Raw genomic sequence first — 10,603 nt, 5'->3', positions numbered from 1 at the left:
AAGATGATAAGGAAACTCGACAATAAAAAGATGAACCAGAAGAAAGGAGAACAGAAGCAAACAAACCTAACCAGGATTCACTCACTTGGCTGCCTTCCTCTTCATAACAAAACTCCCAAGACGAACTGAAGACCTCAGCGGGGGAACGATGGCAGCAAAAATATCATCACCACCCTATGCTAGGAGTGGCATGATTGAGATCGGAGCCCTAGAAGAACTTAGGCTCGATGACCGCTTACTGCAAAAGGACAAAAACATCAAAACCAAAAGAAGCTAGTTCACTAAAAAACAACCAAGAATAGATGCTTCGAACTAACTATTTACCAACGGATAACGAGAGGTCTATCCTCCTCTTCATCCTCTTCCTCAACAAGGTTCACCGAGGAACCAGCTAGACAAACAGAGAACTTAGATAAACAAGGAGCCACGAAAGAGAAGCAAACAAAATCAATGATAAGCTCACCTAAGAGCATGCTACCTATGATCTACGCACCCAAGGAACGAAGCCTCTTTGGAGTAGATGCACCAACAGAAGAACTATCCATCAGCGCCCTCTTCACGGCGGTTCGAGCATTTATTTGGTAGATGGAAAACCTAACAAGCATATTTTTGTGTTTACTCCTAGTGTAGGAACAAAATATTTTTGGGTGGATCTAGATGGAAGGCATGTTTTTGCGCCTACCCCCAGTGTAGGAGTAGTGTATGTGATCTTGATTTTAAGAGCATGACAAATCTCTCGTTAGGCATCAACAAAGCTTGGCAAAACTCAATGCAAAAGCAAGCGGCGTATATGTGAAAGTTTTCCTAGCCTAAATAACATGTATGACTCAGATAGGAATTCAAGCTTTATCATATAGGAACTCATCAAGTAGCATTTTTATGTTTTTTAAAAGATAATTCTCCAGAACACTAGTGTCACTTGGAACAAGATAAACAACAACTTAAACCTTCTCATATCATATCCGTAAATTACATAGACTTAGATCAAGCATTTGCTACCCACGGGTTTCAAGTTCACAGAAAATTCTTATATCAAAACAATCTTATCCAAAGCTCGAGAGAATTTAAGGCTAAAAACTAGGTACTTAAAAGGAATTATGGCAGAGCAAATATTCATCATTTCCATGTTCTGGGATTATTCTGAGTCCTCTTTATTAACAAAATCAAGCAAACTAGACACACCCTTTTAATTTTGTTTTTATTATTTTAGACTACCATTATTACTAATTAATAAAACTCATAATAAGGAATAAAGTAAAACTAAAGAAACACTATAGGAAACTAGAATTGCCTTGGCGGCCCAGAATTTTCTTGGGGGCAAAAATTAGACCACCAAGGAAAGGACAGTTTCCTTGAAGGTTTAAGTAAACCGAATATGGGGGTTTCCTTGGCGGTTTCTAGGAACCTCCAACCTTAAGTGTTATTCCTAACTGCCAAGGAAAATACCTATTTCCTTGGGTGTTATTCCAAACTGCCAAGTAAATTATCATTTTCTTGGGGGTTATTGAATTTTCTTGAGGGTTAGCAGCCAAGGAAATGCTTAAAAGTATTTTGGTGACTTCAACTGAAAAAACAATAATACCTTAAAGGTGTCTGAAAATCCTAAAATTTGGCATGAGATCATAACATGGTTGTATTATCTTGTCATAAATTTTTCAAATCATAGTAACAAAGTTGGGCTATACATTAGTTACAGATGGATAGAACTCTCACATAGTTACATAACTATGTTAGAGATGTATGCATTTGCGAACAGTGTATATTACCACCTTGTTTTAATCATTTGATTTTCCTTATGCAAATATTATACACCAAAACCATGTTGTCATGCAAGTTTGGAAAATTTTCTAACAAAGTTTAGAAATTATTATAATCATCTTATGGTAATTTGGAGATAGACTTATGAATTATCGCTCGCAAATAAATGATTGTTTTGTCTAACTCCAAGATATGGGCTAGAGTGAAATGTTTGAGCCAAAATATATTGTTATAATTTTTTTTGAATCTTTCTGGAGGTACAAACAGCTCAATTTACAATTACTTTAAATAAACACACAAAAATTCATTTAAGCTATTGAGAATAGAAAACCTATTCAAAATTTTTTAAAACTCCTCCACAACAACTTATATATAGTATATTACAATGGAAAAAATATAATAGGGTACACAAGGTACATTTTTTTTTCTTGTAACATTAGAAGTATTTTTTCTACTTATTTAAAAATTAGACAATACAATTTTTTTTTTGTGACAACCTCACATTATTCAACCTAGAAAGGAAGCCCATATCTGGATGCAGCCCACCTCAGCCCAACTTGAAGTATGTTTCGGTCGTCGTCGTTGGATCAATCTTAGATGGCTGAGATATGCCAGGCTGATTGCAAAACCCTAGTTCTGAGCCCTCAACTCCCTCAACCACCTCTCTCAGACGTCGCCGCCCCTAGCCACTTCTCTCTCTGTTCCAAATCACGCACGACGGGCCACCTCCTCTCCAAACGGCGCGAGCTGGGCGAGCCCCTCTGGCATCGCGTGTGGGTAAGGGGCGAGACCCTCCGGCGGCGCACGGCAGGGCGAGGCTCCTCCGACTGCGGCTCAGGGGCGATCCCTTCCGGCTGCGCGTGCGAGTTAAGGGATCCAGCGGCGCGTGCGGCTCAGGGGCGCGCCCCTCCGACGGTGCAGGCAGTCACCACCTGCGCATCGCTGGTCACGACCCCAGCCCGCGCGTCCTCCGCGGATCAGGCACCAACGGGCGCAGATCTGAGGATGCCGCCTCCTCCGTAGCCACCTTCCCCACTAAGAGGAGCTGCCTCCTAAGTCTTCCCTCAAGCCACAACATCCCTCCCTCGACCAGGACAGCAGGTACCTGATTGATTCCTCTGCTCTATATTTTTCTAATTGCTTCTGGTCTCTTCTCTCGAGCAGGATTGAAGGAAAATTTGAGGTTGTGTTATGTTCTATTATTGAGAATTGATTTGATGTCAAGGTGAAACTGAAACAAAGGAAGCCGATAATATGGTATTCCATAGCACGTACTGTTGTAACTTTTTTTTGTGATGTTGAGCTTCAGAGTTCAAAGTATTATTTGATTGATGCACAAATGTGTTTAACTCACACAGGTAAAATTTGGGGCTTGTCATTCATGTGTATATATATGTTTCCATGGTGCTTTCATTACCTGCTTATGTGTAGTATTGCTCAACTAAATTGACTTAACCAGCTGTGCTTTTATTCTGATTGTTGGGTCCTTTTTTATTCATTAGTTCCATGCTACAGCTTATCATTTCCGCCATCTTTGGTTGTACATGTGTACATAGCATAAGCCTCAACATTTTAGAACTGACCGGGTGTCCTTTTTGGTGAGTCCCGATCGCTGCTGTGCTTATCTCGTGTGATGCCCATGTGTGTCGGCTGCCTGTTTGTTGTATTGTCTGAATGGGGAAAGGCTTTCAACTGTTTGCATATATGTGCTTGGTAGTTCTGCGGTACTAAGCTATAGAATATATGTATTTTGTTATCGAATATAAATTTGAACCTGAGAAGGCTAGCACTTTGAACATGTATGCTGCAATGAAGTCTGAATCCAAAGAAGTGGACAATTCTCAGCCGTAGAGCACAAAACCGTCTCGTAGTGGACAATTCAGAGCTATGTAGGTGCTAGGACTTATGTAAGTTAGCTATGACTATGAGATATTGTTGCCTTTTAGTGTAATGGTTGAACACTTTTTAATCTGTTTGGTGTACGTGCAATTGTTGGACACTTTAATTTGTAATATGTTTCGACTAGAATCAGTTGAATATATGCATGTATTGGAATGACTATATTTGTGTTGGATTGACATGTCATCAGGTGTCAATTGAGTTCAGTTACCAGAATCTTAGAATTCATTGATTATTGCGAGTATTTTTTTTGTTGCTCGTATGCATTTCTTTGGGTGCCAGCCCCCAAGAAAATCACAATTGCCTTGACGGTCAATAGCAGCCAAGAAAAAATATAGTTTCCTTGGAGGTCAAGGGCAGCCAAGGAAACAACTATACCTTGGCGGTCTAGATAATTTTCTTGGAGGTTGCTTGCAGTCAAGAAAACTACTTTCCTTAGAGGTTATTAGCCCTTAAGAAAACTTCTTTCCTTGGCGGTCGCAACATTTCCTTGGCACTTTGGCAAATTAAGTTTGGTCGTAGTTTCCTTTGCAGCCAGAAGGAAATCATCCTTGAGGGCCAGAACAGCAAAGGAAACTAATTTCCCATAGCTTGAGTGCGTTTGCTTGACGGTTTGTGGTCAAGGAAATCATCCTTGAGTGTGTTTGCTTGACGGTTTGTGGTCAAGGATCATTTTCTTAGCGGTTTTACCCCTTTTCTAGGCGTTTTTTGCACTCAAGGCAATTTCAGATTGTGGTAGTGAAAAGAAAATACTTAGCTGGATACACGGGGGTGCCGTTCCCTCAAGCTGGATGTTGACGTAGTTGTTTGATCTTGCGGAGTAGCAGACTGGCAGCGGATATGTACTTCATCTATCGGAGCATTTATTGATGTTGATGACTGTTGAGACAGCGCTTCAACAGTGGATAGAACATCCACTTGCTTGTCAGCTCTTCTTGGTCCTTCAAATCCTGTGAAACTCAAATAAACAATAAAACTTATGGAACAAATTAAGTGTTAATGGTTGGCCACTTAAGCCTCAGTTGTCCAAAGCCTTTGAGATTGTTTCTGATTTTTCTTCTAAGTAGAGTTTCAGCAGGATCTCTTAATATTTTTTTATATTTTCTATGATGCAAAGAAAATGTAACAAGATGAATGCATATTTATTTTATTTTTATGCCATCATGGTGAATATTCCTGGGGGTTTTTACACGCCACAAAATTATTCATATGGGGCTTAAGATTTATGATGCAGTGCAGCAAACAAATATATATTTTTTCTTTTCTAATACGGTGCTAAAGTAAATATGCTAAAGGAAAATAAATCCATGTAATGCGAAAGAGTAAATATGAATAACTACCGATTTTATCTCACAGCGAGGGTTCAGTGTTTTAAGTTCTCTGAACAGGACTACCATGTTCATTCCCTAGGAGCATCATCTGATCCCAAAGATGAAGACCTTTATAGCTGTGCCTCTTGAGATGGTAATTCTGAGGATAGTGTCACCTATGTTCTTTGCTTGTCCAGCCAGTCGAAGTGAAGCATTAGTAGTGAAAGCTGGCAACATCTTGCTTAGTGTGCATGTTCGTAGGTCCGGAACGTTCACTTATAAAATTTGGGGAATTGACAAACTTCTTCACATTTTGCTCGAAGTGTGTCCTGCTTGCAAAGACAAGGTAAAGATTAAGTGCATGGTCTCTTAAGATGTTGCCTTCATTATTAGAGTGTGATGACACCATGTGATGAAGGATAAACGACTTCCGGTGGTTCTTTCCTTTGTTGCATCTTGAGTTGTTCATGAACATATATTGTACTTTTTTCTCGCATTCTTTTATCATGCCATCTTTCTACTCTTCGATCTTTTGACACCCTATTAGACCCTCCACTTCACTCATTCTTATGCCTGTCATGGATTAGTGGACAATATATACTCGAAGGAATATACAATTTTGAAACACAGGTTGTTTGTCCAGAATTTTATTGTTTCCTTTTATGCTAATGAAAAGATGGTGTTGATATTATTTTAGTATAGATTTTGTTATTATGTTCTATACAAGCATGTCTCAAAGCAAAAGGTAACTTGCAACAGAAGATAGAGTGAATGGACATTGATACTTACAATTCTTCCATCCATGTTGAATGAGGTATGTAGTTCTTACATTTATGATGAACGAGCTGTGTCTTCTAGTGCGAAGTTATTGGAGTTCATCATGTGCCTTGCTTCATCTCTTATTTGATTTCATTTCGTGACTTACCCAAATTTGATTGAGAATTTTCCTGCAGGGGGTTAGTGTAACAAAATGACTAGTATCTACTACAACATATTCTTGATTAAAAAATTAAACTAGACACCTTGTCTAATTTAATCTAGGAAAGCATTTTAACCTAAGCACCATGTTTAATTTAAAAAGCCTTCTAAAGTAGGATACACTCCTAAACTAAGCACCATGCTTAATTTAAAATATGTATGAACATACTCCAAACCTTAACCATACTATAGCAAACAAAGGTAGCATGAAAGTATTGTAGAGATTTATTCAAATAGAGATACATGAATATGATGATTATCTAGCAAGTTAAGCATGATTTAAAGGTAGAGGCAACCAAGATGAATTAACAACATGGTATAAGATTTTTGAAAGAAGTCCATCCCCAAAGCTTGAATTTTGCAAGGCAAAATCAAGTCTAGATGGATGTGATTTAATTGGTTGGACATACCTTGAGTCATCATCATTCATCCTTTTTGCTTTAGACCTAGAATGGTTAGTGATAATAATACCAGAAGGAATATTTTCACAATTATGTTTCTATGCTTATTCTACAAGGGTATCACAACAAAAAGGGTATAAGTTTGTTCTTGGAAAACCTTTTAATTGCACTCAAGTTGGTGAAGTAGTTTCCCCTCCAACACCAACCTTTTTTTATCTATCTCAAGATTCACACAACGAGATCTGTAATATTTATGATAAACATATGCATCTACAACTACCCTTTCAAAGTTTTTATGAACAAGAAGCATGAGGGGGTTAAGATCTCGTGTGTAGCAATGTTGGAGAGATCCATTGATTCGGGATATTTCTCATATGAGCATGGATTCAATGAGATATTCATAATGTAGCTTCCATGCTTATCGAAATAATCTTCCTTTTCAAGCTCCAAGGGTGTTTCTTCATGAATGCCTATAGGCGGAAATATTATCTCCATCATTTCATGCCTATGACAATCATTGGACGTTTTATTGTCCAAGATTTCCCATGGATTGATGTCTCTTGGGTTGATCTCTTCTAAGACTTCCTCCAAACTTGGATGAGTCATGTTTATTAAAGAGATTGATTCAAGCTCACCATTTGGATCCAGGCCAAGTTTGGATTCTACCCATAAGGTTTTGTCCTTGTCCATCCATTCTTTTACAACGGCATATGTGTTCTTCATATATTCCAAGCAATTCTTAATACATTCCTGCCATTGTCGTTGCTCTTCTTGGTTATCCTTGTGGTCTTCATGACTCCTATGCTTTGGTTGTCTTAGTGGATTTCTAGGGTCATCGTGAGACTTAGGGGAAAGAGCATAAGAGAAATCATTGAGGTCAAGAATGGGTTGAAAGATGGGTTTAGATAAGACATCTAATGTGGGCATAGAAGGGGAGAAGATACGATTCGCTTCTAAATGGCTTGGCTCTCCTTCTATGGCATCACTAGACATGCCATCCTTGAATTCTTCCCAATGTCCTATGTAGGAATAAGGACGCTTTCAAAGAAATCCCTTCTTAAGAGGATTTGAGTTATATTCACTCGAAGGTCTCTTTTGAAACTGGAAGTTTAAGTTATTCCCAAAATTAGCATCAAACATATTATCCTCACAAGAAATTTCAAAAGGTTGACTTTCTTCTTCCTTTGGAGAATTTGGATTCTGGGGTATTAATGGTTTTGGATTGATAGCTAAACCTTGGGATTGGAGTGGTTGTGATTTGACTATCAAAACTTCCTCTTCTTGTTCGGAAGATGACTCCTCTTCCTCGAGGAGCTCATAATGAATGCTAGTGCATGGAGTTTTTTCACTAATCTTATTAAGCATAGACCTTGCTTCACTAGAAGATAAATGAAGGAAAGCTCCTCTAGAGGCTAAATCAAGGGATTCCCTAGAATCCTTACTAAGACCCATGTAAAAATGTTGAAGGAGTATTGGGTCTAAAATAGCAAGGTCCGGGCCAGTGATGATGAGTTCATTAAAATGATCCCATGATGTACCAAGATATTCTTCTTCTAGTTGCCTAAAATTTAGAACCTCTATTCGAAGGCTAACCACTTTACGGATGGGAAAGAAACGTAAACAAAATTAGAGCATAATGTTTCCAAATCTCCTTGCATACTCTCTAGGTTTTGATTGTACCAATGTTTAGCTATTCCCGTCAAAGAGAGCGAAAACAACTTCCATCTTAAGGTCTTGTCAGACATGCCAGCGATACGCAAGCATGCACATGTCTGTTCAAACTCTCGTAGGTGAGAATATGGGTTTTCATTCCCTTCTCCCGAGAAGGGTTTATCCCGAATCAATTTTATTAGAAACAGGCACAGCTCATAGCTAGGTGTTAGGATAGGCTCTGTAGATGTTGGTGGTCTAAGGCATATAAGTGGATAGGAATGGAATTTATGGAATCCATAAGGATAGGAAAGAAAAGATGAAGGAAAAGATAAAAAGATAAAAGGATAAAAGTATAATACAAGGCTAAGCTAGTTTTGAAGTTAACTCAGCAACCATTTCCCCAGCAACGATGCTGGAAATGCTTGTTGGTATTTGTCAATGCACACAGAATAATTATTAGGAATGATCCACAAGCACACGGATACCGATGTAGCACTTCACCCGGGGGTTTTAAATATCGTATCCATAGGGAAACGTGTGAGTGCAACTAAGTCTATGCTTAACCCCTGAGAAGCATCAAGGACAGAGATGATAGGGACATAGAGAAGATCACTAAGGTCTTCAGTTCTAACCCTCGCAAGCTATATCTAGTATTATTCAACTAGGGACATTACTTAAGAAAAGACACCAACAGAGGATGCTTTTCTTAGCAACCAGGTCCTACTTGTCCTACAAATGGGAGGTGGACTATAGAAGATTCAATGAGAAAGTCACCCTCGTGAGCTACCACTGATCCGAAAAGTAGGGTGCATCTACGAGTAACCCGAATCTAAGCACCATGATTATACTACGGATTATACCTTAAACTATGGCCATAGATTAAAGCATTCAAAAGAGACTCGCAAACTAGAAGAATAATATAAACAATGTTACTTACTCGAATTAGAAGTTGATTACCAGAGAAATCTCAAAAGCAAGCTCCGGAGGAACTTGATCCCGTAGGTACAAGCCGTAGAGGAGACATCGACATGCCAACAACTCCTCCAAACTCTTTCCTCACACTTTATCTTACTATTTCTAAAGACTAGTCCTAATCTCTAGAGGACTACGTGACTAATCTTCTCTTGATGGCTATCTCTGAGAGGTTGATCCTTTAATGGGACCCCTCTCTATTGATCACTACTAGAGAATATGAATTAGGGTTTTAGGGATGCCCTCAATCCAGGGGTAGGGCTGTGCTTATATAGGCCGGTGGGATGAACCAGAGCCCTCGGATCAAACCGACCTTGATCAGCGATGAAGATTCCAACCCTAAGGTGGTGGAGAACCAACGTGCAAAGCGGGCCGCCATCGGGAACTGGGCCAGGTCGACCGAGCTAGGCCTAGTTTGGCCGACCCCCCTCAGTGGCAGGTGGGCCCCTCCTTCGATGGGTCACCTTCTCGTATCTTCTAGATTCTTCTCAACTTGGTTCCCGCAGAGAATATGCTTTTTCGCCCGACGTCCTTCATCTCTTGCCCCTTTTCCTGTTTAATCCCTAGAAAACACTGATTCAGCAAAACTCGTGGAATTCTGTCAGTTTAACCCCTATTCCTATGTTTGGTGATAGAATTATTCCCTTATTCATGTTTCATTGACGGTTTAGAATGGACAATAACTACTGTCAACAGTAATTTCTTTCAAGTACCTAGTTGTCAGCCTTGAATTCTCTCAAGTTTTGGATAAGATTGTTTTGACCGAAAGATTTACTCTGAACTTGAAACTCGTGGGTAGCATATGCTTGATCTAAGTCTAGGTAATTGACGTATATGATATGAGAATGTCTGAGCTGCTGTTTATCTTGTTCCAAGTGACACTAGAGTTCCAGAGATTTATCTTTTGAAAAACTTTAAATCCCACATGATGAGTTCCTGTATGAAAAAGCTTTAATTCCTACCACAGCCATACATGTTATTTAGGCTAGGAAAACTTTCACATATAGCTGCTTGTTTTGCGATGAGTTTGGTCAAGCTTTGTTGACCCTTAGAGACTTGTCATGCTCTTAAAATCAAGATCACTTACACTCCACCCAAGTATGCTGCTTCTACACTAGAAGTACGTAAAAACATGCTTTCCATTTAGATCCACCAAAAAATATTTTACTCCACTAGAATGGAACACCAAAAACATGCTCTATAGGTTTTTCCATCCACATAATCGCCCCATTGCCACCAAATAAAGATCCAATGTTCTTGTTGTTATCTCTCAAAGTTTTATTGCAGAAAGAGGCTTGGACTGTATAGAAAAAAATACATTGAAAAAAATTATGAAAATAAATATTGACAAAAAAATGGGAACAAAATTGCCCGTTGTGAGAGAAAACAATGGGTACTCCGATGCCCGCCATGAGAGAAAAAAATATACAGCCTAGGTTCTCTCAAGTGTTTCCAAGTTCCAAAAGAGAGATATGTTTCAAGGAGCAAAGTAGAATTAGGTTCTTCGCCACTACCACCATATATATTCATTCCACCATACATGGCCATTTTCACTAGTTACATTCACTCCCCCATAAATCCACACACATGCACATCTTGATTTGATTATATGACTCGTTTCTCTGGATCCAT

General features: G+C 39.1%; 1 long non-coding RNA gene across 1 annotated transcript; it reads left to right on the top strand.

Moving 5' to 3' along the window:
• The first annotated feature begins 2,429 nt into the window (after positions 1-2,429).
• LOC136501913 (uncharacterized) lies at positions 2,430-3,740 on the top strand. The gene is made up of 2 exons (XR_010770385.1): positions 2,430-2,859; positions 3,574-3,740. It is a non-coding gene; the product is annotated as an uncharacterized lncRNA (long non-coding RNA).
• The last annotated feature ends 6,863 nt before the right edge of the window (positions 3,741-10,603 follow it).

The sequence above is a fragment of the Miscanthus floridulus genome, chromosome 13 (assembly GCF_019320115.1).
Source record: "Miscanthus floridulus cultivar M001 chromosome 13, ASM1932011v1, whole genome shotgun sequence".
NCBI classification, from domain to species: Eukaryota; Viridiplantae; Streptophyta; class Magnoliopsida; order Poales; family Poaceae; genus Miscanthus; species Miscanthus floridulus.
Note: the sequence above shows the minus strand (reverse complement) of the source record. Positions and strands in the feature narration are given on the sequence as shown.